The sequence below is a fragment of the Salvia miltiorrhiza genome, chromosome 8 (assembly GCF_028751815.1).
Source record: "Salvia miltiorrhiza cultivar Shanhuang (shh) chromosome 8, IMPLAD_Smil_shh, whole genome shotgun sequence".
NCBI lineage: Eukaryota > Viridiplantae > Streptophyta > Magnoliopsida > Lamiales > Lamiaceae > Salvia > Salvia miltiorrhiza.
The window spans coordinates 44,301,088-44,323,908 of NC_080394.1; the positions used below are offsets into that span (position 1 = coordinate 44,301,088).

The 22,821-nt window shown below is 33.8% G+C and overlaps 1 long non-coding RNA gene across 2 annotated transcripts; it reads right to left on the reverse strand.

Annotated features, from left to right (window-relative positions):
- Positions 1–18,803: 18,803 nt before the first annotated feature.
- On the reverse strand, positions 18,804–22,270 carry LOC130996796 (uncharacterized). Of its 2 annotated transcripts, XR_009092808.1 has the most exons (3): positions 22,070–22,270; positions 19,664–19,727; positions 18,804–19,070 (listed from the first exon to the last, which is right to left on the reverse strand). It is a non-coding gene; the product is annotated as an uncharacterized LOC130996796 (long non-coding RNA). The 2 variants fall into 2 exon arrangements; XR_009092807.1 differs by lacking the exon at positions 22,070–22,270 and having other exon boundaries at positions 19,664–21,025.
- Between the last annotated feature and the right edge of the window lie 551 nt (positions 22,271–22,821).

Here is a 22,821-nt window from a genome sequence, read left to right on the forward strand (position 1 = left end):
AAAAAGTGGGACCCTTAAACTATTCACACTACACTCCATACATTTCTTGAAACCCGTGCCGTCCACAAATGGGTACTCATTTCGTGGACGGAGGGAGTAAATGATTTTCAACCCTTAGATCATCAAGATCTACGGTTGATTCGTAACCCTTTTGGATGAATTCGTGGTCCTGGGTTCGAATCCCAAAGGTAGCAAAAATTTATTTTTCACAATTCGTAACCATGTTGGATGAATTCGTAACCATGTTGGATAAAATTCGTACATTAAAAAATGTTTATATTTATATTTTAAGAAGTGTTTTTACTGTAGCCCTCCCCTATACATACATATATATATATAGGAAGAGTTTCTAATAAGAACCTCTATTAAAATGAGAACTAGGAACCTAATCTTGGCCATTTATTTTTATTAATGTGCGGTTAGGATTTGATTTCTTTATTTATGATTTTAGTTTAATTAAAAATCGTAGTGGGGTTAATAATGTAATTGATTATGATTCCACATATGTAGGTAACCGAAATTTAAGAGATTTGCTTTCATTTCCTTTTTCATTTACATAGATAAATCACTTTATTTTTTATTTTTTTTCTACAGTTTTAGGTTTTCTTTAATTCTCTACAATCTACAATCATATTATATATTATTAATTACTTTTGTGAATTTTGAAATCATATCTTATGAATTAAATAATAATGATATTCTTCATTTTTTGTATCTCCATTTTTGTTATCATCATGGTTTCATTTTTAGTTTCTTCAAAAAAAATCGATAGTTCAATTTTTTTGAGAAAAATTTGAATTGCATAATGACCATTTACGAGTTGCACACATATATTTAACATGATGTTTTGTTTATTCTTTGTAGCATAACATAATAACACGAGTTGCATAGAATAAATTAATTAGGTTTTTTGTTTATTTCTTTGTATAAGGATAGTAATGTAAGATTTGATTGCTGCATTTAGAGAAAAATTGAATTGCATAATGAATATTTACGAGTTGCATACATTCACTTACTTTGATGTTTCGCTTCTTTCTTTGTAGCATATATCATAGTAATACGATGGTTTGGTTGTTGCTTTTTGCATAAGATCGAATTGCACAGAGCACTTACGTGAAATGCTCATCAAATGAGATTATTGAGAGTTGCACAATAAATGACTATGAGTTGAACATGATCATTAATAAATAATTTAACATATAACAATCAAATTTAGTTTGCACAATAAGTAAAATATATCTTTAATGATCTATCTTAACTGAATAATGTGAAGAGCATATACATGACACAAAATTTACGTTCATTTTCTTCTCCAAAAAATTAAGTTGCACAGGAGTCGATCTCCTTCTCAATTGATGTTTGAACGCTGATCTACTCCGGAAAGCTTCGCAAGAACAAATCAATCAGTAATAACCCGTGCAATAATTCTGTTCATCGCCAAATATTTTAACATAGTGACTTCAGTTCTTGTAGACCGACACACGAACAAACATATCTCTGGCACCAATCATGTATTTATACGTGAATATGCATCATGAATGTTATTATTATGCAAGTGGATAATTTGAGTGCAACTCGTACTACATAATGATGCTACAAAATAATTACAACAACAAACAAAACCAAATGCACTTTTCCAATACGAAGGAGGTCATTATGCAAACTTCAAAATTCTACATAAACAATCATCACATTTATTACAAGTAATATTTTTCTCATTAATATAATAAATTTATTCTAATGACTTTAATGCATGAGTAACCACATACTATAGATGTTAGAACTATGCATAATAATTTATGTTGTGTGCAACAAATAACTTATTTTCTATGCAACAACTCACAATACAATCTTTCATGCAACTAGTCACCTCAACAAATGCAACAAGAATATTACTTTCACATTTAGGAAACAAAATACCATTTTCCACATATATTACCATATGTGCAACTAAGAAATTTCTATGCAAACAAAAACACTAACACGCATTTCCCGTAACAACAAACTTACATTCAAACTCTCTATAAAACTAACATATTTTTCACGCATCTAAATTGTGCAAACACTACCACATCTCTGTGCATATTCAAAATTATATTTAAATTCAAATAAAAAGTATAACATTTTCCACACAAAACATAATAACCAAGCAACACAATACTCTCCTGTATGCAACAACAAAAAATTTTATTCCACACAAAACACAATAATCGAATAACACAATAACACAATATTCTCATCTATGCAACAACATCACAATCTGTGTAACCGATGCACAATAACAATAAAAACAAAACCATTTGTGCAACTAATAACATCATACTCCCTCCGTCCCATTATTGAAGACACACTTTCCTTATTGGGGTGTCCCAATAATAAAGACACACTTCCAAAAAAGGAAATAATTAGGCAATTTAATTGGTAATTAACATAGCTTAAACCATCTCTTCCCTCTTCTCATTTCCGCCTCGGTCTTCTCAAACCATCTCTTCCCTCTTCCCTCTTTCCTCTTTCCCACTCCTCTCGGTTGCACCGCCCTCTCATATTTCCTCCGCCGCCCCTCTCTCGTCTCCGGCGACCCTCTCTCGAGTGTGGTGTGTTGGTGTGCTGGGGGTATGAGGTGGAGAGGAGCAAGCCGGCGGCAATTCCGCCGAGGAAGGAAGACAGCGTCGGCGGTGAAGAGTGGTGGTCGGCGGAGATTTAACTTTCCGGCGGTGGACTAGGGTTTGCAGCGCGGCGCCCCTCCCCCTCTCTTCTCCTTCTCCGTCGCCGCCTGCTTCTCCTTCTCCAGCCGACGTCGGCTCTGGGGCCGCGCCGCGACCGCCTTCCTTCTTCCCCTCGCATCTCTCTCTGTCCGACTCCTCTCGGTTCTCCCTCATCTCTTTCGCTCATCTCTCTCTCCCTAGACTTTGTGTCTGCCGCGATTCGATTTTTGGGTTCTATTTTGCAGGTTCGATTTTGGTGTTGATTTTGGGTTTGATTTCTGGGTTTGATTTGGGGGTTGAATTTCTGAGGTGGTGGTGGTTGTCGTAGGCGGCGGCGGTGGTGGTTGTCGGAGGTGGTGGTTGTCGGAGGTGGTGGTCGTTTGCAATTTGATGCTAATTTTGAATCAGTTTTTTGTGCTAATTTTTTTGGAAAATTTGCGATTTCTAGTTTGTTTTTCTGGGCTCCATTTTCGGCAGCATAGCATAGGGAATCGGTGGTGGTGGGGGTGGTCGGCGGCGGCGGTGGTGGTGGTCAGTGGTGGTGGTGGTGGTGGTGGGCAGTGGTGGTTCCGAGAAATGAGAGTTGAGAGTTAAGTCCCTAATTAAATACACACCACAACACTTTATTCCTTAAACTACCTCGTCTTAATCTCCGTGCCCAAAAGACCTATGTCTTTATTAATGGGACGGAGGGAGTACAATGCAACTAGCTTCAACTATGCAACAAATAACTAATTTCTATACAACAACCCACAATACAATATTTCATGCAACTAGTGACCTCCAGATCTAGTGAATAGCATGCTTAAGGTGTGCTAAAAGTTTATGCTAAAAATTCGTATCTGTGCATCTATGCAACGAAGCCAACTATGCAACAACACAATCAAATTAACTGTGCAACATACTTAAGCAAATATTCAATGAATCAACTATGTAACTATGCATTCCAGCCAACTATGCAATACAATCAAGCTTCTATGCAACTAAAATTTTAATCAAAATCCCAGCAATATCAAACAATAATTTATGCAACACATATAAATTCAGGAACACTGTCACAAATTTAATTAACTCGTATATATTTTGAGAACAATCCGTGCATCACAATAAATCAACTATGCAAGTACAATTAGCTTAATTTTTCTAGCAACATCAAACAACAATATATGCAATAAAAACAAATTTAGAGGAATTGTGAATAACTATGCAATAAACTAAAACAACTATGCAATTACATACACAATTGTGTATCACATTCCAACAACTATGCAATTGAAATTTTTAAAAGTGAAATACCGTCGCCGCCGGTCGTGAATCTCAGCCGCCTTGTTTCTATTGCCGGAGTAAACTCTTAATAGCTGTCACCGCCGCCGAATGTTAGATTCCACTTCCAATTTCTGACAAATCTCCTACAACCGCCACTGTCACCGCCGATCGTGAATCGCCGCCGCCCTTGCCGGATTTCACAGAGATCGAGCGGCTGTTTCTTCGTCGTTCGCCTCCGCCGCCCCTGCCGGTACTTCACTTGCACAAAAAGGTGGCTCATTTTTTTCTTCGAAACCCTAGGATAAATCTTCACAAACCTGTCGCCGTTGTTGCCGAATTTCAGAGAGATCGTCCGTCCGTTGCCACTCCGTCCGCCTCCAGATCGACGGTTCTTCTATTGCACAGAAGGCCGCAAGTTCTTCTTCTTGAAACCCTAGGTGAATGTTAAAAAGTGAAAGTGAAATGTCTAATGAAAATAACGTGTAAATTTATTAATTTATGATTCACATTTTTACCCTTTAGATTTTAATTGCATTTAAATTAGTAATTAAATTGTGCATCTGTAGTTTAATCTCTGCCATCTATTTTTTTAAAACCAATGGTTTAGATTAGGTTCCTAGTTTTCATCTTAAGGGGGGTTTTTATATTAACCCCACCCTATATATATATATATATATATATATATATATATGGTTGGGTTCTTGTAGTATCCAAGCTTATGGTAGATCCGTAGGTCCAAATCTAGACCATTAGATCAAAAAAACGCGTTGAATGGGATGCTGACACGTGTATTAACAAGCGGATCCTACGCAGGTCAAACGGGTCGACCCTTTCCGCCTTTTTTGCAAATTAAATAATTGACAAGGCTAGCATCGTAATTTCACAATATTATTGAGGCGGTCCAGATAGTAATAATTTGATTTGTGGCGGCAAATAAATTATTACATCTCAACTGCATCCGTAATTAACACTCTTCATCTTCATCACTTTTTCTTTCTGCATTCTTCCGATTTCTACTACTTTAAGCGACGATTTCGTACAAGCGTTCTGATAATGGCGAGAAGAATAAAAAAACCAGCAAGAAAGAAAGATGATGGCCAGTTCACAGTGTTTCGTCTATCTAGTATTTTGCATTTACTCTGAATGATTATGCACATTCTGGATTTCACACATTTTAAACTTATTTTATACTTCAAAACAAGAGTAAATATATTTTAAATCGATAAAGAAAACCCTAACTTTACTATTTATGGAATCGAAGAAAAAGAGCAACAAATTTGTATTTTTTTATGTGATCTATGACTTTCATGAATTATTTATGCATCTTATAAAGATGTGGTCCTCACTTTTCATTAAAATGTATACTTTATCAGTCGGTCTTGGGTGCGACTGTCGCATAGCAATGCGACGGGTCAACCCGGATCGTGTTTACTTATATCCAAATTTAACATACAGAAACATAATTGTTACTTGGCGCAATTGGTTAAGCTTTCGCCCATATTTCTAAGGGCGCGGGTTCGACCCCCAGCAGCTACAAAAAACTTTTGTTGACAAATATTTACTTTCAAACAGTATAATATATACATTTGTTAGCACACATATATATTCATATTATTATAAGGACTTACGTAATTTCATTGACAATAAGTATTACTTTTCATATTGTTAATTAAGAAGTACAAAATACTAAGAAATTTTAAGTTTAATTTAAAAAATAATAATTTTACATTTCATAATACAATATTCACTTTTAATTAGTATAAGATATACATTTTATGGCACAAATGTATATTCATATTAATATAATGATTTAATTTCATTTAATATAAAGTATTATATTTTTTAAACCCTAAATACTAAATTCTAAACCCTAAACATTAAACACTAAACCCTAAATACTCAATTGATTGAATTTAGAATATCAAATAAATGACTATTTTCATACATTTTAAGTATTACATTTTGTAGACGTAATGTTTACTTTCATGAAAATAAGTATTACTTTTCATATTATTAATTAAGAAGTACAAAATACTAAGAAATTTTATGTTTAATTTTGAAAGTAATAATTTTACATTTCATATACAATATTTACTTTTAATCAGTATAAGATATACATTTGGCACAAATATATATTTATATTAATATAATGATTTAGTTCATTTAATATAAAGTATTATATTTTCTAAACCCTAAACACTAAATTCTAAACCCTATACATTAAACAATAAACACTAAACAGATTGATTGAGTTTAGAATATCAGACAAAGACTATTTTCATACATTGTAAGTAGTATTACATTTTCTAGATGTAATGTTTACTTTCATTGAACATAAGTATTACTTTTCATATTATTAATTAATTAAAATGTGCATAATTTTCCAAAATTTTAAATTTAATTTAATAAAATAAAATTTGAAAAAAATATCATTACTTTTATACATGTCAATAATTACTTTTTCTTACAATAATAATTATTTGGTTAAATAACTAAAAGTATAAATTCTCAAAACTGTATATTTATGGTAATATAAATATTTAACTTCATTCAATATAAAGCATTATATATTTTTCTAAACCCTAAGCCTTGAAAACTAAACCCTAAACACTAAATCTTGAATCCTTATTGGATTTCAATAAACCCTAGACCTAGAATACTAAATACTAAACCCTAAAACTTGATTACTAAACCCAAATGAGAATATTTACTTTTGTAAGGCCTGACATTTACTTTTCTTGCCACAAAAGTATACTTACGTTAATATAGATATTTTGCTTATGTTAATATAGGTATTTTGCTTAAAAATCAAAACACTTAATTGATTGAGTTTAGATTCGTAATTAAATAATTATTTTCGATTAGTATATGAAGAGATTTTTTTTTGTTTAATAAGTTTTTTTATAAAAATAACGAAAAAGATACAAGAAAAACTTGGGCATACCCTAGTGAGTACAAGTCACCAAATCTCAAGTGAGAAAAGGGAACGGAAGAAAAATGCTAATCCAAAAGGATAGCAGAGAACAAACTTGGCACATCCTTTGCATTTAGATGGTACCATTACAAGGTCCAATGATAATCCAAAAACTAGTCCCACGTGTGCTGCAAGGGAATAGGCCGGGAGGCCAACCGATGAAGTGCGTGCACCATGAGCTTGACGAGGGGTAAACTGTCGTGGTAGTTGCATCGTAATGCACCAGACCGCAGCTCAATTAATTTCGAGTCAAGCTTTGAATTCCATAATAGCTGCCGCCCACTAAATTGGTTTTTCGAGATAAAGCTTTGAATTCCTTGTTTGCTGCAGCCGCTTGCTTGTCTGTTGCCGCCCACTATCTCGGTTAAACAATGCATTACCAAGACATAGCATTGAATTCCATGTCTGCTGCCTTTATACCGCCGCCCACTTTTTGGCTAAAAAAGTGGAGTTTGAAACTGAACTTCAGACGAACTGCCGGAGAAAAGATTCCCTTCTGCAATCGTCCGGCGTGAGGTATCAATGCGAAAGGGATGGAAATGGGGTCAGCCATGAACATGAAGACCGCATGAGTCCTTCCCAAAATCAATCTTCTGCAAATCCTTAAGAATGTCGGCAAAGAGCAGTTTACACAAACAAAACGATGGAAGGAGAGAGCAGCCCCGAAAGATAAGCATGGCACCTCCGGCATGAAGTTACAGCACGAGAGGAATGAGAGTGGGGGACTACCTGATCTCTGATGCTCTCCCATCGAAAGGAAACCAACGGCAACAAGAACATGCGGATGAAGGTGATGAAGGATGGATGGTCTGCCGGAGCTCCCAAAAAACACAGTCATCAGTATTACTTAATTATCAAACAGTATTACTTTTTCTAAAAGTAATGTTTACTTTTATTGAAGATAAGAATTACTTTTGCAATTTATAACACTTGAAGATAAAAACAAATATTAATATTCGAAATAGACATCGAATTACTACATGACATGCATTTGCAAATATTTCCATTTTCATTAACTGTAAGTGTTACTTTTTTGAGAAGTAACATTTACTTTTCCTGAACAAAAGTATTACTTGAACAAATATTAAAGTGGAAACTAAAAGTGGTACTAATCATCACAGCTGCATATTCAAAAAAAATTCATAATTAGCATAAGAACACCAATTTATATTTTCTAAACCCTAAACCCTTTTCACTAAATCTTGAACCCTAATAGGATTATTCACTTTTAATAAGAATAAGATATACATTTGTTCGCACAAATGAATACTTATGTTAATATAAGTATTTACATTCATTCAATATAAGTATTATATTTTCTAGACGCAATGTTTACTTTCACTGAAAATAAGTATTACTTTCCCTATTATTAATTAAAAGTACAAATTCTTATTCATAAAAGTAATAATTATTGTGAAGAAATGTAATGTTTAAAAAATATTACATTTCGTCATAACAACGATTACTTTTTATGATGATAATAATTACAATAACAGAAATCAAACACAAGAAAATAAGCAGATAGCAAAAGATGCAACGGTTATAAATTTACGAGAACTAACTGATCAATTAAACATAATGGATTATGAATTATACTAATTACACTCATAAATCATGAGCCAAAATTCTTGGAAAATGAAATCAAAAGAAATTCAATAATGGATTTCTCCTAGCTAGCTCAAACTCGTTGAAGAAGAACAACTTGGTGGCCTCCGCCCAGCTCACTTCCAGTAGCATCAACATCGGAATTAACACCATGGAAAGCCGGAAATGCAGCCCCAATGGCCATAGAAGGAAGAGAATCTCCAAAGGAAAGAGTGGCAGATATCAACTTTTCTCGATCCATGGATTCTTGGTTGCTAGTCCACAATTCAAGATCCGTAAATCAAAATAAAAGTATGGATCATAATCCATAGAACTCAAACGGAATCTCCTAGCTATTTATAAACAAGATTCACAGCAAAAGCTATAATTAAATTGAATCACTTGTGTTGTGTCTTAATCCCAACAAAATTCTGTAAATAAAAAGGCATCGACAACAATAAACAAAAATAATGAAAAAACAATACCTCATGAACTTGAATCAGCCCCGCCATTCCCAGTAGATCTCGTTCCCAGCCACAACAACAAATCAACCCCGCCCCGAACTCCACCGGCTTCGACAGGATCAAATCCGCCCCGGTCACTGTGAAGATCTTCGAAAATCGAGGAGAGGGGTGGCAAATTTGGGGATCTAGGATTTGGAAGAAACAGCGAAATCATCGGAGAAGAAAGGAGAAGGAGGGGCCGCCTTTCTGTTTTCCGTTGAAATCGCTGGAGATAAAGAAGGATAGAGCCGCCTTGACGATCGGTGCTCTTGTCGGTGATAGGAAGGAGATGAGAGAGAAGAGGGAGCGGCGGAAACCCTAGAGGGAAGAAAGAAAATGAGGAAAAAAAATGCAAAAAAGCTTTTATATTTTAAGTAATCGGATCGGGTCGGGTCTCTAAATGGGTCGGGCAAATCCGTCGCACTCTATGCGACCGGTCGCATAGGATAATTTGCGATATTTGTCCCTACTCAAATAATTACAACTTTCAAAACATGAATAGATCCAAAAATAGAAGTTGGTGGGGCTATAAATGATTTGAATATGTTCTGTATACTATGATCTGTACATTGAATATGTTCTACATACTCTGTATGCATATTGTTGTGTTAGTTAATGCATTTTGATTTGTTTTTTTATGCATATGTCCATTTCAGTAAATGCATAATCATATATACTAATATGCATGCCATCAAGTATTTATATGCATTTCTACTAATTACACTATGCACTTCGGTATTATATATTATGCATTTTTATGTTATCTTAATTGCAAAATAAATATTACAAACACATCAAATGATGATTTTGTCGAAGAGAATACACTAGGAAAAATGATCTACATCAAAACAGATAGTCGAGTACAAACGAAAGGAATATGCATCAAAAAAGCAAAGGGCAAAGAGAAGGCGACCACAACGCCCGAAAAACAAAAACAAAAGCACAAGGAAAAGAGAAAATCAAAAAGGTTGATAATCAAAGAAAGTCCAGAACCAGAAAGCTCAAAAAAGGTGGAAGTCCAGCCTGAAGAAATACAAAAGAAAAAAGAGAAGACTGGAGGCCAAAGACTAACAAGTAGGACAACAACTTACTCGTTAGTTGATGCTATTCAAAGAATGAATCCAACACAAAAAGCACAGATCATAGAGCTTGGTTTTGACAACATATTGAAGATAAAGGCTAAGGAATTCCCTTCAACATTGGCATACTGGGTTGTGGATAGTTTCGACTATAGAGATTGTGCATTACAGCCGGCAAAGGGGAAGTTTCTGGTAATTGAAGAAGAAGATGTCTACAGAGTCTTTGGTTTCCCGAAAGGGAAGAAACAAATCACAAGGAGGATAAAGAATGAGGGACAGGACTTGTTGGAAGAATGGTTTAAGTTTTTTCCCAACAGGAACAAAATAAGCCATGTACAGATTGCTACTGCAATGTTAGCACTGGATGAAGGAGGTGTTTGGTTCAAATGCCATTTCCTTATTCTGGTTGTTGCTTCTCTTATAGAGAACACAAATGTTGGCTACATATCAGCTCCAATAATGCACCATATTGAGGATGTTGATGATGCTAGAAATCTTGATTGGGGAGATTATCACATTAAATCTCTCATTTCAAGGAGACAGGCATGGGAAAAAATAAAGAAAAACTTTTGTGGACCAACATTATTCTTGATGGTAAGAATAAGTTTTTAAAATTTTATAATTTCTGAACATAAGTTTCTATAACATTAATATATACTTTAATGTTTCAAAAAAATGCAGGTATTATATGTGGATATGATAAAAACATATGCTGCAAAGGCATATGAGAGGAACTACACAGCAATCTCAAATTGGGATTATCTTAAACTGAGGGAACGTGAAGATGATGAATTCACTGCTGGAGGTTTTGGTTATGGAATTGTAATGAAGATTTCGATTCAATCGAAACAGAAGAACAATGCAGTGGAATTCAGGAAGCAGTAAGTGAAATCATCAAAGATGCAAGCGAGATTGCGACAAAACTGGTTGCATTTGTGCAAAAACTCAAGTCAGTGCCTGCTGAGGTATTTGATGATGATACTTTCATGCAAACAATGGAACACACACACAAACTGATTGGATATGACATCAGCCAAAAGGCAAGGGATACTGAACCAAGTTTATCTGAGATGAGAGAATCTCAACTGGATGATATATTCTAGGGCCAGAATGAAGTCTACAAAGCAATTGATGATATTGTTAAAGCCGTTCTCATGAGAGAAGAATACATACAGGAACTCGACAATGCTCCTACATTCAGCCTTGGACTTTCCCAAATGTTCGCTGAAACACCAAAAGACTCACCAGAACATGCTGCTGCAAATGAAGGCAATCAAGAACACAACAATTTCAATCTACATGATGACAATTTCATCTTTTCAACTCCAAACAGATATGAAGATGAAGAGGTAATGCATTTATATATAAAATAATCATTATTATTCAACATTAATTAAAACATTATATGTACAGATGTATGATGCAGTTCAGGATGAGTTTTCAGACATGGAACAAGAAGGAAATAGGGTATAATATAAACATAATTTATATTTATTGCATAGAATTATCAAATAATATGCATTTCTTAACTCATAAGTATGCGTAAACAGCCTGAAAAGGAGCAAGAGCAGGAAATCGAAGAAATTGGAATTGAAGAGGTAAAAGTAATAAATGATTAAGATATTATGCTTATTATAGTTTCATAATATGCATTTCTAAATACATAAATATGCATAAACAGCCTGAAGTGCAACAAGAACAGGAAAATCCGAAAATCCCAAAAATTCCCGAAAATTCGGAAATTCCCGTCGGACACTATTCACAGCTGCGCGCGACTTTCTTGTTCTGGCTATATCTTTCTCGTCCGAACTTGGATTTGCGAACCATTTGCGCCTACGAACTCGTATTAAGACGATCTACAACTTTCATTAAGACCATCGGTCCAAATTCATACTTCACATTTCTGTAAAATTCATCAAAGTACGAGCAAGTAACATATTTCACAAGATAAAACAATTTAAGCACAAAATAATCATCAAACACTCAATTCCCTATAAAATTGACATCATATGAACATTAAAAACCATGGAAACATGAGTGTTATAAGTTATGATGAGAAATTTATTTAGTGGATCTAGATTGTTTTTTAGTCGGCCAAGCTTTCTATACTTTATAATGGAAAGCGTAGTGGCTACTTTGCCTGTTCTCGTGGCGTGCAGCAGGGGGATCCTTTGTCTCCTATCTTATTTGGTATTGTCGAAGAGTCTTGAGTCATATTTTCTGGAGTTGTGAGGAGTCCCATCATTTGATTCCTATGGGTTTCAGTCGTGCCTCAAATTTTCCCACTTACTTGTTTTATGCTAATGACATTATTTTATTTTGCAAGGCTACGAGTCGTAATGCTCGCAAGATTCGGGAGATTCTTTCTTATTATGGGTTGATTTCTGGACAGCAGTATAATCATGACAAATCGAATATTTTCTTTTCCAGGAATGTTCCCACAGACAGACGGCGTGCTATTCATTGCGCTTTAGATTTTCCATTGGAAGTCTGCCGATGACTTACCTTGGTGTTCCGATTTTTGTTGGTCGGCCTAGAGCTTCCTATTTTATGCCTATTTTTGATCGAGTTGTGCAAAAGTTTGCTCGTTGGAAAGGTGCTCAGCTCTTTATTGTGGGCAGATTATGTCTCGTTAAGTCTGTCATCCAGAGCTCGTTGGTTCATTCGATAATGGTGAGTGGCCGAAATCGCTCCTTCATTCCTTGGATAAGAAGTGTAGGAATTTTGTGCGGTCTGGTAGAATTGATAAGAGGCCTACTTGTTCGATTAGTTGGGGGCGTTCTTGTTCGCCTAAGGAAGAGGGCGGCCTTGGGATTCGCTCTTTTACTCTTATGAATCAGTCTTATCTGATGAAGCTAGCTTGGAAGATGATCAAAGGTGTGGATTGGGCTCATCAGATTATCAGATCCCGTTATCTCACTAACTTCGGTTATGCAAAATCTTCTATTGCTAACTCCCCGGTCTGGATTGGGGTTAAGCATGAGGTGGATCAGTTGGTGGCTGACACGTATTCTTGCATTAATCGTGGGGACTGCACTTATTTTTGGAAAGATGATTGGCTTGGGTATAAGTTAGTTGATAAGCTTAAAATTCCGCATTACATGCATGATTATCTTAATTTATCGGTGCAAGATTACTTTTATGAGGGTGTGTGGCACTTTTCGGCCTCATTTGTTAACCGCTTTCCTGAGATTGTGGCGGACATTTTGATTATTCCTATGGGCGGTGATAATGATTCCCGGTATTGGAAGCACTCGGTTAGGGGAGAGGTGTCTGCCCATCTGGCTTTTTCACAGAAGTGTCATCGGTTCCCTGAGGTGAAGTGGGGGAAGTGGATTTGGGAACAGTACATACATGTGCGACGCTCTATTCTCTATTGGCGTGTTATTCATGATCGCCTTCCTACTTTTGATACTTTGATCCGCCAGTGTCTTTTGGCTCCTAATGGATGCTCGGTTTGTTTTATGGCGGCTGAGTCTATTTCTCATTTAATGTGGGATTGTCCTAAGGTGCGTCCTCTTTGGAAGGAGCTTATTTCTTGGTTTGACAAGGATTGTCTCTGGGATTGCCTTGATATCCGTTCGTTTCTTGTTGCTGCATGGAATGTTACTTTTAGCTCTCAAATTCTTGCTTTCTGGAAAGCTGAGATTCTTACTCTCATGTGGAAGCTTTGGGATTGTAGGAATTCTATTATTTTTTAGAATTCTTGGTTCGAGGGACGAGCAATTATAGCCTTTGTGAAAGCCTTCTTCAAAGAGATGGATAGTAACTTTGGGAAACTGGGCACTAGTAATAACACTTGGTCGGATTATTTAGTGGCTAGAAATCTTGGGATTGTTAGCAGAGCTGCGGCTCTCTACCCGCATGATCGAGGTTTATTGGTGGCCTCCTGTGTTTCATTGGATAAAAGTTAATACTGATGAGTCGGCGTTGGGCACGTCGGGCACTATTGCTGCTGGCAGGGTTTTTTGGGATAACTGGTCTGCGGTTCGTGGTTGTTTTCATATCAAAGGTGGGGTTGGTTTTGCTTTTGAAGCTGAGCTATTGGTTGTCATTACTGCTATCAATATTGCTCATGACAGGAATTGGTTTCATCTCTGGATTGAGTCTGACTCGATGTATGTGGTGCATCTTTTGGAGTCGAGGTCCATGGATGTCCCCTAGCGGTTTATTGCATCATGGAAGCACGTTCTTCGTCGTCTTTAGGATTTCACTTTGATGGTTACCCATATTTACCGGGAGAGCAATCAACCGGCGGATATCATGGCTAATGGTGATAGGCAGGAGGGCTAGTGGCCGTTTGCAATTGAGGAGATTCAGCTTGCTGTTGCTCGTGACATGTCCACCCATAGTCATGTTCGGGTCATCTTTTAGTTTTGTGTGGTTTGGTGTTTCTGCGCTGCTGCTGCGTTTTGCTTTTGCTTGTTTGTGTGGGGTTTTTTAGTTTTTATGTTGGTTTCTCTTGTCTTTGTCTTCTTGGGTGGGGAAGCCGAGGCCTCTTTAGGGTAATGGTTCGGCTGGAGCTCTAGAAGTTACTCCATCTCAGCTTCTCACCCAATCTTTGCTCTTTTTATTGACGAGTACTCTTTTTCCTCTCTTTCTGAGAGGTTTTAACTAGGCTTGACTCTTAGTCTGCTCTCTATGCTTTCAAGGGTTGTTTTAGGTTCCTTTTTCTTTTCTTTTTAATAAAGCCATATTTAATAATAAGATAGAAATTACAAATGTCGATTTTGTTCTCCACGTGCAATGAATATTTATTTTTCGAAAAAGTTTGAAGATCGTTTACTCATTTGATATAGACATTATATTTTACCATTAAAAACTAGATAAATGAGTAACATGGTATAAATATGATTTGTTTTGTGGATATGTCCATAAAGACAAGATTATAGATTCTACTAATAGTTAATGAAATAATCTTTCTTTATTATTATTTACAAAATATTATTGTAATTCTTCAATAGGCAAGGATTAATAGGAGATTTACTTCTTTCTTAGAAAAAGGGGTTGTTTAATTACATATAATTATATATTGATGTGCGATTTTAAAGTAGATCATTTAAGATGTTGTATTGTCAATTTGTATGAGATATTATCTATTGCATGTATCTATACATATATAAAAGCTGGTCCATCTAGCCAAAAAAAAATCCCACCCTTTTACTCAATTTATTTTTAGAAAGTTGATCTATATTTGGAAAGTTGACTAATTTATATATATATATATATATATATATATATATATATATATATATATATATTTATATATTTATATTCTTAATTAAATGTAATTAAATCTACATTTAATTGAACGACATTTATTCTCATCATCTATATATGAAATTTATATGTAAAAATTTGTAGATCACTAATTTCATTAAATCTTTTGTGAGAAATATTCATCCAATAAATAAAATTCAAAATATAAATACATATAAATTGCATGGGATCTTGTAGTCATTTGCAAAAGTGAATATTCTTTTTGATTTACATGCAATTTTAGACTATAGATTGTTTTTGAATTCAAGAGAATAAAAAATTATTTACGAACTCGTAGCAATATCTCATATAAATTATTTTTGATTTACACGCTATCTCATAGATTGATTTCTAATTATTTTCAATTAAATCTTGTGGAGATAAACAAAAGAAGGGCTATATAAGGTGGCTGTTAATTTTTTGTTGTGATTTTTGCAAAGTATGAGAAATAATAATAATAATAATAATAATAATAATAATAATAATAATAATAATAATAATAATAATAATAATAATAATAATAATAATAATAATAATAATAATAATCTTACTAATGCTAAACACGACACAATAGATCATCCAATCATATCTCCATAAATCATGACCCACATTGATTATGTTTCTATGTTTTGTCTAACAAATCAAAATACCAATATACCAATCAACTATCAACGAAATTATGAAATACATATTAAGTAGAGTAAGGTATTGATTGGTATGCATGATTAATGGGATTTTTGTATCATCTTTACAGCTAAACAAAGGAGACGAAGAAGAAGCCCTATCTCAGGCATGCATGACGTCAGATCTAAGAGAGAGAGAGAGGTGATAGTGTGAAATATGTAATTTGGCAACATTTCATATATATCTCCCAAAAATGTAACAACTTTTTATTATCGTCAAACCAAAATCAACTCCATTATCAAAGCATCTCATTCAATATAATATATTAAATATATAAGTTTCATATATATCTCCCATCAAATGTGTATCCCCGTGGCCTATATAAACTAACTTTTGGTGTGAAATTTTTACTTATACTCACTTCTTCTTTTGATATTCATCATTTCTCTAATCTCAAACATGCCAACCATGTGGTCTTTAGTAAAAAAATTGCAACCAAATAATGCCAGATCTGCAATGAATTAAATATGGGGCTATTTTATTTTGGAAAGGAAAGTTCTCACAGACCATAATGCAGGATGACACTGATACCAGTTGATCCAAGACTACCGCTCAAGTTTCAACGGCAGCAGTTCCCTATTATTGTTTCTTATGCAATGACTATAAACAAAAGTCAAGGTCAATCACTCTCTCATGTGGGTTTATTTTTGAATAAGCCTGTTTTTAGTCACAGTCAGTTTTATGTAGTTATTTCTAGAGTTACAAGTCGAAGGAGTCTGAAAATCTTGATATGTAATGAAGACAAAGTAGATTATTAATTCTACAAATGTTGTATATAAAGAAGTGTTCCAAAATTTATAATAATAAGATGACAAGTTTGCAATTGTCTTTTCATGTATTATTATTTTCACCTTTATTTTTAAGTAATTTAAAATGTTAGTCTTAAATATATTTTAGCAGTAACATAATTGGTATAACAATTGTATAATAAAATATTTTTAAAATCATTTATTTTAGAGATTATACAAAAATGTCTTTCAGAATGTTACAATAAAATGCTTATTTTGTTCGATGTCTTACTTAATCAGGTATAGACATCCTATGAACTTTTACGTAAATGGATGAATTTTAAAATAAGTTATGATATTTTTTATTATTTTATATCTTTATTTTAATTTTAATAACTTTCAACAAAAATATATTCATATTTCTTTTAAAAAATTAGTTAAGCAAAACCAAATTTTAACAACATATGTAATCCCGTGCATCGCACGGGTAAAACACTAGTGTATAAATAAATGACATGTGTCAAGAATTTAAAATTGTCCAACGTAAGAGTTAGAGTGTATATAATTTCCTCATATAACCCTAAATCCCTAACCATGAAATTGTCGTGTATCAATCATTCACGAATGTAATAGAAGATATGTGTAACATCATAAATTGCAATAAGACTTGAAAGTGTCTCTAACTTTGAATATTTTATTGTTGATGTTTTCTATTTATTTAAATACTTTAAAGTGTTTCTTATTAAACAATTATTATCGAATTTTTATTTATGTACATGTGTTTTCTATTAATTGTCGTTGTGAATTGATGCTAGCCGATTTAATTTATTTTATTTTTCATTTTTTATAACAAAAAAATTAATAAATCATCGGGTGGAGTTTGACACGATCGCTCGTAGTTCAAGATAGGTTGGGCTAGGTTGGGCTTACTAAATTTCAGCCCAATCAATTTTCAGTTGGGCCCGACCTAACTTGATAAGCTTCCATTGTCCGATGGATTAGGCTGGAGTGACCCGCCCATCTAGCTAGCTAGCTCTGATTGTATGAGTGATCTCGTAACTGTTTCTGCAAGTGGTCCCATAACAATCCCTAACAAGCAACATGTACTAATTATTCGTTGTTGATCGAGGTGGTGCCTGAAGATTCAAAAAGATGAAACTACCCTTCGGTCACATGAGGAACATATTTGAAATGATGGAAATGTCCCTCTGTATAAATAGCAGGAAAATATCTCATTGTAACACATGCTCTCCATACTGTAATTAAACTCAGCAAAAATCAATTCAAGACAAAGATTCAAGCACATTTATTATTATTATTACCATTAGTATTCAAATCATCACCTCATTTCAAAATCAAATATCATTCCATGTCTGAATCATCATCTCAGATAATCCCATCGTTTGTGAAGACCAACTCTGAAACTCCATCCTCCGACGAGAATCTCCAGTCTTTCTGTTTCGAGTTATAGCAAATCGGTGTCCTACTTAATAGGTTATTATCCTTTATTTTTAGATGTTTGTGATGGTCAGAACCGTCTTCATCGATTGTATAGACAAATTTGGTATTAAAATATTAAAAATATAAACATTATATTAGTATGTGAACAATTTTTCCCAAGGTATTAAAAAAAACAAATTTGTGAAAAAAATGAAGAAAAATTCTGAACTTAATAATAATTAATGATAAGGGTTATAAAGGGTGTAGAAACATCAATCTTAAATTATACTAAAAAATTTGTATAAATGTGAATCATCTACTTATTTTAATAAGAGATTTGTAATATTATTAAATTAACAATGTTTTTTTTAGTGTCAATATATTAAAGTAGCCTATTTTATATAGCAAAATTAAAATTTAGCCTATAGGATAAAAACATAAAATTTTAGCCACTTTTAGCGCGAAAAGACTGAAATACTGTCACAGCCCGCTACCCTTAATGACGATTTAGCCGGGATCATGACTTGGGATGAGAATTAATGAGTGGGAACGGATATGGACAATTACTTAACATTAAAGTATATGGAAATGTCACTCATAGATAAAATGCTAGGATCATATATGATCATTTGGATACTTATAAAACATACACATAAAGGAGAACTGATTAAGGTGGGTTACCCAATAACACGTGTCACAACTTCATAACATAGAGTTATCCTAATCAAAGTGTTTTGCAGCGGAAAACGTGTGAGATATACATATGAAGATGTATACTCAAGGTTACATTTCTTGAAATGACAAAGGAACACCCGCTCAACACCATTCCATTCCATCAGCTGCTCAACCTGCACATTTAGAAATACATGCAGGGCTGAGTATAAAAATACTCAGTGGGCATATGCCGAAAATACATTCATGCATAACATATATATATATTGAACTGCCAACAGTAACACACAGGGTTTTTTTGAAAGTCCTGTGCTTACTAAAACATTTCTTTCATTTTCATAAATTCGATTGGCCGATCATTTTCCTTCATATGATCCATATCTGTTCCTTTCTGTCATGCGTCGGGAAGAAGGCCTCCTTACCACGGATGCCAAGACCGGTCGCAAGCGACTCGCGGTCTCCATGAGTGTACACATTAACCCTAGCTAGCGACCTTTGTCTAGCATAGGATCCCAATTGGATTTCCTTTAAAGTTGGCGAACCAACACAAATAGGATACATATAAAAACATAAACATTTTTGGCAGTCAATCATTTCATAAACATTTCATTTCATTTCATAAATATTTTCATTTTCATAATGGGCATTGAACATATAAGCATTTCATAAAAACTGAATAAACAGTTAAAACATATCATGCACATATATTCGTATATGAGGCCTACGTCACGCAGGGGATCTCTATATACGTAGTAAAAATAATGCCCACCTCAAACGTTCTTAAGCTAGCGTGGAGTCGCTTCTTCTTCGGCTTCACTTCCTGTTGCCCGGACCTTTATTGATGAAGAGTCGGAAAGTTCGTGAAGAAAAATGTCACAAGACAAAGTCTAATTCTACGTGCTTAGGGTATCTTTTAGTGTTTTAGGGTTCTAGCATCCATAAGTCGTTTCGATTAAAACAATCAAAAACCAACATAACATCGACTAACCACATAATATCACGTAACCACATAACAAAAGAAATAAAAGAATTCAACATCCTTAAACTTAATATCATTTAGAAATTCACATGTTCACATAAGAGATAATAATCATGCACCATCTTATAACATTCTATACATTTCATTTCGATGTAAATAAATACGAAATTCCATTATTCATTTATAAATTACTTAAATAAGCAATTTAAACTCCATTAAAATGGAATTAATTTAAAACATTTTAATCCTTTTAAAAATTCATACTCATAAAGCCTTAATTCATGCTCTATCTCATATTCTATCTCCTTACTCAACTCTATATAAACTCTCCACTCAAATCCTTAAGTTCAAGGATAGGTTTCAAGAAAATCATGGTTCTAAGTCTCGATTTATCTCTCATATAAGGCTCGTCTAATCTCATTCAAACACATAGGCAACACAATCACATAAGGCACATAAGAATCACAATCAAACATCATTAAAACATGCTCTGTTTTTACACTGATTCAACTTAAAATTTTAATCTGTTCTGACCCCGAAATCTCCTGGACTCGAGACTCATACCGAAAGAAAGATATTCGAGTCTAGTTTCATATAAAAAAAGTAGAGTCAAAAACTCCAAGTGGTTTGAGAGATATGACGTTTTTACCACGATCTATCATATTCGGCAGTTTTGAGCAATCGAAAACTTGGATTTTTGAAAAATAGAAAACGTTTTCAAACTGGGCTCAACTTTGGAGGATATTTAGCCAACACAATAAGGTTAATACCATAAAAATTTGGAAATCTAGATCACACAGGAAGCTACTGAAATGAATGACTCTTTCCCCTATTCTCTGAAATTCTCGGTAGTAATGTGCAGTTTAGGTTTTGCATTTTAAAGAAATATCAAACGAAGTTGGAATAGCTTGAAATTTTACCGGTGTGCTCAAGACTCTCAAATATACTTACCATAAAATTTTTATGGTGTTTGGGTAATAAAACCCCTCGAAAACAGTAGGACAGTGTATCACGAAAAATGACTCCGAACTCAATCACACAAGCAAACATGCTCAACTCAACATTCCTTCAAAGAAAACTCATCAAAGCTCATTTTAAACACTTATAGCACTCAAAAACATTCAAGTACAACATAATACTCATCATACTCAATCTCGACTCTTTTCTCAACATTCCTTCAAAGAAAACTCATCAAAGCTCATTTTAAACACTTATAGCTCATAATACTCATCATACACAAGCAAACATGCTCAACTCAACATTCCTTCAAAGAAAACTCATCAAAGCTCATTTTAAACACTTATAGCACTCAAAAACATTCAAGTACAACATAATACTCATCATACTCAATCTCGACTCTTTTCTTACATCATAAACTCAAATCTCAAGGAAAACGTTTCAACGAACGCATCAATTCAATTCTCTTTTCATTTTCATGCTCAAAATTACTCAATCATTCATAAATGACCTCATACATCATATAACTCATTATACACACATAGATTTCCTTTAATCATACAAACTAAACTAAGTCCAAAATTTTACTTAGCCAACAAAAGACTTAATCAAACATAAATAGACACTAATTTCATGCTCAATCACATATATCCTAAACCAAAATCACTTAAATAACACATAGGCAAAAAGTCCTAATTTTTATTAAACTAAACTCTTTGAAATTTTATAAACACACATGAAACCTTAATCTAATCATAGATCTATCAATTTTACCCATTTAAACTCACATATAAACCACCAATTTCCAATTTAGGGCATAGATACACATATCCCAAATTTTATTAAACTAACTCACCTCAAATTCATCAATTGACATCATATATTCCATATACTCCATCAATCATCATCATAAACATCACATAGACTCATTCTCATCATCAATTCATCTTTTAACACATCAACTCACCAATTCCCAATTTAGGTAAACTAAACTCATTCAACTTTCACATCTCAAGGCATATACTTTCACAACACACATCAATCATCAACAAACACCACATAGATCTCATTTTTCACCCCAAATCAAGGAAAGAAAAAGAAAATTTTTTGAAGGGTAAAGACCCATTTTTTCGAAAATTGAGAAAAAGGGAAGGGGTGATTTTTCTTGCTTCAATCTTTCAAAAAATACTCACATACAACATCATACAAGTTAAATCTATGAATTTAAATATCACTTACCCAAACTTACACCCAAAATTAAATTTTCTCTTTCTAGCTTTGAAATCAAACTTCAATGATCTTCTTGAATCCAATGAGATTGAAGGTGTTTATGCAAGATTTTGGAGTGGATTGATGTGTTTGGTATGATTTTGTGAAGCTTTGAAGGTCTCTACAATGGTTGACAATGGAGGAAAGTGAGAGATGAGGGAGAGAAGGTGGAGTGAGAGAGAGAAATATTTGCAAGATATGATAGGATTTGGATGATCTTATGAGAGATTTGCTAGATACTTAGAATATTTGGCATTAAATGCCTTAGTCTCTCTCTCTAATCTCTACACTCTCTCAAGCAATCCACTTGGCAAATGTATAATTAAGCACATGCTCAAATGTATAAAATAATAATGTGTGAGAGTAGTAATTGAATAATGATATTAACAGTCATGGAAATGTTACTCATTAATAAAATACCATAGCATAATTATCCATGTGCCCAAAATAAAATAATTATAGCACTAATATTAGTGCACTCACTCAATTATAATATTCCTCATCACATGAAAAATAATAATAAAAAAAATTATGCTTTGGAAAAATTTCCATAAACCGGCATCATTCGATTTCTCGGTAAAAATAAATTGCACTTGCTTTGGAAACTTAATTAAAATTCCAAGTGCTAAAGTCCTCAAATAAAAATCATAATAACTTGCTCATAATGACATACGTAACAAAAATCACATAATCAATCAGTCACGTAAGTTCACATAATATCA